This window comes from Mytilus galloprovincialis, chromosome 6, assembly GCF_965363235.1.
Source record: "Mytilus galloprovincialis chromosome 6, xbMytGall1.hap1.1, whole genome shotgun sequence".
Classification (NCBI taxonomy): domain Eukaryota; kingdom Metazoa; phylum Mollusca; class Bivalvia; order Mytilida; family Mytilidae; genus Mytilus; species Mytilus galloprovincialis.
Window position 1 is genome coordinate 75,638,304 of NC_134843.1, and position 6,156 is coordinate 75,644,459.

A 6,156-nucleotide genomic window follows, 5' to 3' on the forward strand; every position below is an offset into this window, starting at 1 on the left:
TATCATTTGTGTAAAATAACAAAAATACCGAACTCCCAGGAAATTTAAAAAAAAAAAGAAAAGTACCTAGTCAAACGACAAAAACAAAAGCTCAAATGCATCAACCGAATGGATGACAACTGTCATTTTCCTGACTTGGTACAAGCCTTTTCTTAGGACGAATTTGTTCTAATAATCGTTCATTTATTTTATGATACCAAGAACATAAATTGTTACAATAATAGCATAGGTTAAGAAAGACGTAACAAAATAACTGCAATACGACAATCCATGTCAGAATTTGAAAAAGAGAAAAATACTCTTACAAATGGAATTCTCTAAAAATGTTGTTGAAGATATATAAAATATAAAGATACATTTTCTTTTATTCAATAATCGTAAATAAAGCAAATCAATAATTCGAACAGAACAATGACAATAAATTAGTATACAATGAGTATCTGTAATATATAAAGTATAGTCATGCGAATAAACATCATCGAATCTGCTCAAGGTCCACTACAAGTTGACGAAATACCAACACAAGCCTTTAAATTATCATCATATTGCAGTTTTAAAGGACATGGTCTGGTAAACACGCCATTTGGGGCGCAAGTAACGTAATAATGGCACCCCTTACAAGATGTGTGGTCCCCTAATCCTTTCTTCATGCACGTTTCATGTTCACATCCCTCTGAAAGACATCAAAGTAGTAGAATGGGACAATCATAAATAACATAAAAAAAGTTAAAAATTGTTATCGATTAAAACTGCTTTTTAATTGATGATCAATTACAAATACAGCATTTTTACCACTTCATAGCTAAACGTTTAAAATCAAAACATCTGTGACAAAATTGTCCTCTTCTGAAAGAAAACAAAGCAGTCATGCAAAACCTATGAATGTGATCATATAAACACTGTAAAAACTTTGATATAATTGTAGGGATTTGCGTTCTAGTGTCAAATTTTGTAAATACAAAAAAAAACACATCTTCTTTTTATATACATGTATGAATTTAAAAAAAACTTACACTTAGTTCTTAAATTTTGAGAATATCTTGATTAATGGAGAACAGAGAAAAAATCCAATATTTTGATGGAGAGAACATTCTAACTTATGAAAATGAATAAAACATATTAGTTAAGAGAATGGCACAATTGTTCCCCATTGGAATGCTAACAAATGTGTCCGCCACAATTGAATAACTACATTTGCGATAGGAAAAATAACAAGAACATAGATTGATATCTTTGGTCATAAAATAACAAAGTCGTCGCAGGTCACCGCCAGTTTTTGGTGGGGTTCGTGTTACTTAGTCTAGTTTTCTATGTTGTGTCTTCTGTACTTTTATTTGTCTGTCTGTTTATTTTTTGTCATGGCTTTGTCATTTTGTTTTCAATCTATGAGTTTGACTGTCCCTCTGGTATCTTTTGTCCCTCGTTTGGTCATCCCTGTTTTGATAATGAATCACTAAGTTGCATACTTGTATCACCTACCGAAATGTGTTGGTCCACCAGTAACATCTAATAATAATGCATGGGTGCTTACAATCAAAATACAAAGAACTGAAATTGCACAAAATATAAGTCAATAAACTGCACATAACTCCGGGTTATGAAGTATTCGTGTTTTAAGTTACATCTACATTAACATATTCAAACGCATATTAACTTGTTAGAAAACATAAACAGTTGTGTGTATAGTTATCATTGTTAAGAAGGTTGACCCGGTAGATTAAATCCAAACAAAGATTTTTTAATGGATATGACATGCTATCTAACTATGCACGCTACATCATGGAGTAGGTTCTGATTTCAAATAATGTGTTAGAAGTGGCTTCATGTATCATTTTTCCCATGGAGTGTTGTCTCGTGAACTACAGCATACACCAAATCCGATATACATTTAAATATTGCTGATTGACGTTTGCAAACATTTATTTATCTTTTCTGATTTTTCAAATGTTTTCATAAACTTTTGATTAGGTTAACATAACATATGCAGTATACATCGAAATTCTTTATTGCATTAAAATATAACCTGAACAATGTTATTCATGACAGCGAAAAGTTCAAATCGGTATCTGTGTATCTAGGCATAATCATAATAACCGGAAGTGTATACATTGAATTAATAGTTTTGTTTTATGTTCAAATGCTGCAGTGACAAAGTTCAGAATAAACTCAACATAGATACCAGGATTAAAATTTTATATTTACGTCAGACACGCGTTTCGTCTCCAAAAGACTCATCAGTGACGCTCGAATCAACAAATGTTTATAGGGCCAAATAAAGTACGAAATTTAAGAGCATTGAGGATCAAAAATTCCTAAAAGTTTTGCCAATACAGCTAAGGTAATCTATTCCTGAGGTAGAGAGACCTTAATTTTTGAAAATTTTAAAGTTTTGTTAACAGTCAATTTATAATTATGAAAATATCAATGATAACTCAAGTCAACACAGAAGTGCTGACTACTGGGCTGGTGATACCCTTGGGGAAATAAATCTCCACCAGCAGTGGCATCGACCCAGTGGTTGCAAATTAACTCATCATAGATACCAGGATTAAAGTTTTATATTTACGCCAGACGCACGTTTCGTCTCCAAAAGACTTATCAGTGACGCTCGAATCAACAAATGTTTATAGGGCCAAATAAAGTACGAAGTTGAAGAGCATTGAGAACCAAAAATTTCTAAAGGTTTTGCCAAATACAGCTAAGGTAATCTATTCTTGAGGTAGATAAACTTTAGTTTTTTTCAAAATTTAAAAGTTTTTCAAATCGTTCAATCAATGTCATTCTCCAAAGGTCCAGATCACGTGGGTTATTTTCTCACTTCACTATAAGCATATGCCAGTATATTCATATTATATTAAAAGATGTTTTGAAACCATGAACAAATGTTCGGTTTAAGTATAAAGGGACAATCAAATATCAATAAACATAACAAAAGTAGATGTTACTGCATAACTTATAAAACACCATTTAAACAGAGACGAAAAGCCGAAGATGTGAACAAATATAGGTGACCGTACTGGAGGTCAACAAATAACTTATAGGTCAAATAATTAGACTACTTTCAATCCTTATCTTTAACAGAGACAAAGTATCATGACCTGTCCGTTCTAATATATAAATGGGTCAATTGTAGGTAAGCAATATCTTAATCAGATAAGGGTTCATTATTTCTATAGAATATCATCAATGAGAAAAGGTTGAAGCGAGGGTTGACTCGCCGCAAAACCAGGTTCAACCCACCATTTTTTTTTCTCAAAATGTCCTATAACAAGTCAGAAATATGGCAATTGTCATCTACATGTAATAGTTTCCGTGTATGTTGCTTTGTCGTTTGTTTCTTTGTTTTCCTCTTATAGTTGATGTGTTTCCTTCGGTGTTAGTTTGTTACCTCTGTTTGGTTTCGGTATACTGCTGTTGCTTTTATTGAAGATGTACATTTACTCGTTTACAGACACATGAATACGAGGTCATTCGTATTGAGGCAGCAGTTATAGAGGTTTTTTTAATGCAGTAGTTACGAAATTTTCTCCTTTCATCTTATTGTATTATTATTATATATGTTAACGTATAGTGTGTCAAAAAAGGAACAATAGGATATAAGAAAGCCAAATGACTTGATACTATCATGCAGAGAAAATCCTGTTACACGATTTATATACAGTACAGATCAATCAATTTATGTATACCAAAAAAATTTCGGACCCCAATTCCCTCCACGAATGTGTTCTGTCGCTATTTTTGAATCAAATACATGTACGGCTTTTGAAATGAGTTATCTATGTTGAAATCTATTGTTCGTAATTGAGATTCAGCTAGTTTTGTGTTTCAGGCAAATCTTAATTCAACATCATTTTGATCACCCAATTATCCAAGCATTTGCTACAGACCTAGAGCGGCATTTGTTTTTGTGTTGGTTTTTAGCTAAATATGATCATAAAATAAATATTTAAAGTCGAATTATCATATAATGTTACAACAAAAGCTTTTGGTCGTATTTTTTTTTTATCAACAAGTGTTTAAAACCACCGTTTGCGTATATATCTAATTTAAAAATCAACTCAACAATGTTTTTTTTTCAGCTGGAAAATAAACGGGAATAAAAATACATGAACAAAAGCTTACAATATTTTCTTAAATATTGAATACTTTTTTGCGGTATACTTACATGTACTTAGAACTACAAGAGTATTCATAGTCTCACTGGATACAGTCGCCTGGTGTGTGAAGTTATCTTGGCACTTGTCTTATCACTAGTATCTTTCCGATCACATCAAATCTATAAGTACCATGATTATAAACCTTAATATTTGTAATTCGGCTTCCATGTCATAATGGACTACATGTAAATTAGAACGACATTTGACAAGAAGTTATACAGAGAGGAATAAACAACAGTAAAATGTACTTTAAAAAAATTACAATTTTCGTATCATCTCATACTCTCATAAAAAGTTTTAAAAAAATCATTACGTTCTGAGCTTGGTCAGAAATTGTCATGCATTCGATATTCCATTAAGCCCAAGTCCCATTTGACCACGATCGTACCACGCTCACCACGATCTAAAATAAATGCAGATCGTGGTGAGGTCGCGGTATAAGCGGCATAAAAATGTATATTTTCGTTGCCTCTACGATGCTACTACGTCCTCAGTACGTTTCTACAACGACCCCGCTACGATTGTACCACGTTCTCACCGCGCTTATTCTGCGACCTCACTACGCTTATCAAGATCTTTCTACGCGCATCACGTTTTCACTACGACCATACCACGAGCTATCCGATTGCAACACGATCTTACCACACTTCTACTGCGATTATAGCACATTCTTTCCACGATTATACTACGCTCATACCGCAAGCTTACTACCTTCACAGCAATAGCGTCAACATCGTGTTCCATATCAATACGATTCCATTCTTTCTATTTCTGATTAATACGTAGATTTCTCGGAAACGACATGTCTTGCCACCAAAACATAAAAGAACACTTAAGAGTGGTGGTAGGGTGATACAGACAGAGGGAGCTTTGATAGTAATGACTCCTGATTCACCAGAGATGTCGGACCGACCAATCCAACCTGAATCGCAAACCTATTGCTAGTCCATCATGATCAAATGACGATGTGTAAGTGAACGATATCAGGGATGACACAGATGTGTCAATATAAAAAAAGAAGATGTTGTATGATTGACACTGAGACAACTACCCACAAGAGACAAAAATGACACAGAATTTAACAACTATAGGTCACCGTATGGCCTTCAACAATGAGCATAGCCCATACCGCATAGTTAGCAATAAAAGGCCCCGAAATGACAATGTAAAACTATTCAAACGAGAAATAACTAACGGCCTTAGGTCGAGCCGTTAGGGAAAAAGGACAGGAGGTTCAAATTACATACAGACAAACAAAACCTAGAGAGCTTTTAAATATCTTATATGACAATGATTAAGAGCATGATGGTCGTAGTATGAACGTAGTCAGGTCGTAAGAAGAGCGTGACGAGGACGGCATGGGCGTGCTAGAATCGTACTGTGATCTTGAACAGCGTGGTGTAAACGTGGTATAGTCGTAGTAAAAGAGTAGTTGGGTCGCAGTGAGAACGTGATGGTCGTAGTGAGGTTGTAATAACATCGCTGTGAGATCGTAGCGCAGTCTCTCCGAATAGAATCACGCTTTCACTACGCTCTCGCTACGATGGTACAGCGACCTTTGTGATCTTAGCACGACCTTAGTGTGCTCTCAATACGCTTCTACGACCTGATTTCGCCACGACCGCACCCAATTGTTTTGAACATGTTCAAAGTTTTCCACGCCAATCACGATCTTGAAGACCTCACCATGACCGTGATACGACCTTAATGCGATCTACACGATCGCACTACGATCGTCAAAATTTACATTTTTTTCACAGATCGTAGTGCGATCGTGGCCTAGTGGGACTGCGGTATATATATTAATAATGTAGCATTTATTGTTAGTCACTGTAATAAGTAGACAAACAAAATATGCTAGTTTTTAATGATTTGAATTGAGTTCATGAAAGGAGAAGGTAAGATGAGGTCATTCACTATTTAATAGACATGCAATAAAGTTTTCTCTTACATGCCTGCTTTAGTATTTTATGCATGTTTCATTTATAATGCAGATGAG

General features: G+C 34.5%; 1 long non-coding RNA gene across 1 annotated transcript; it reads right to left on the minus strand.

The window, feature by feature from the left end:
• Positions 1-347: 347 nt before the first annotated feature.
• On the minus strand, positions 348-4,265 carry LOC143078320 (uncharacterized). Its single transcript, XR_012979172.1, has 3 exons — positions 4,166-4,265; positions 1,480-1,548; positions 348-673 (listed from the first exon to the last, which is right to left on the minus strand). It is a non-coding gene; the product is annotated as an uncharacterized LOC143078320 (long non-coding RNA).
• Between the last annotated feature and the right edge of the window lie 1,891 nt (positions 4,266-6,156).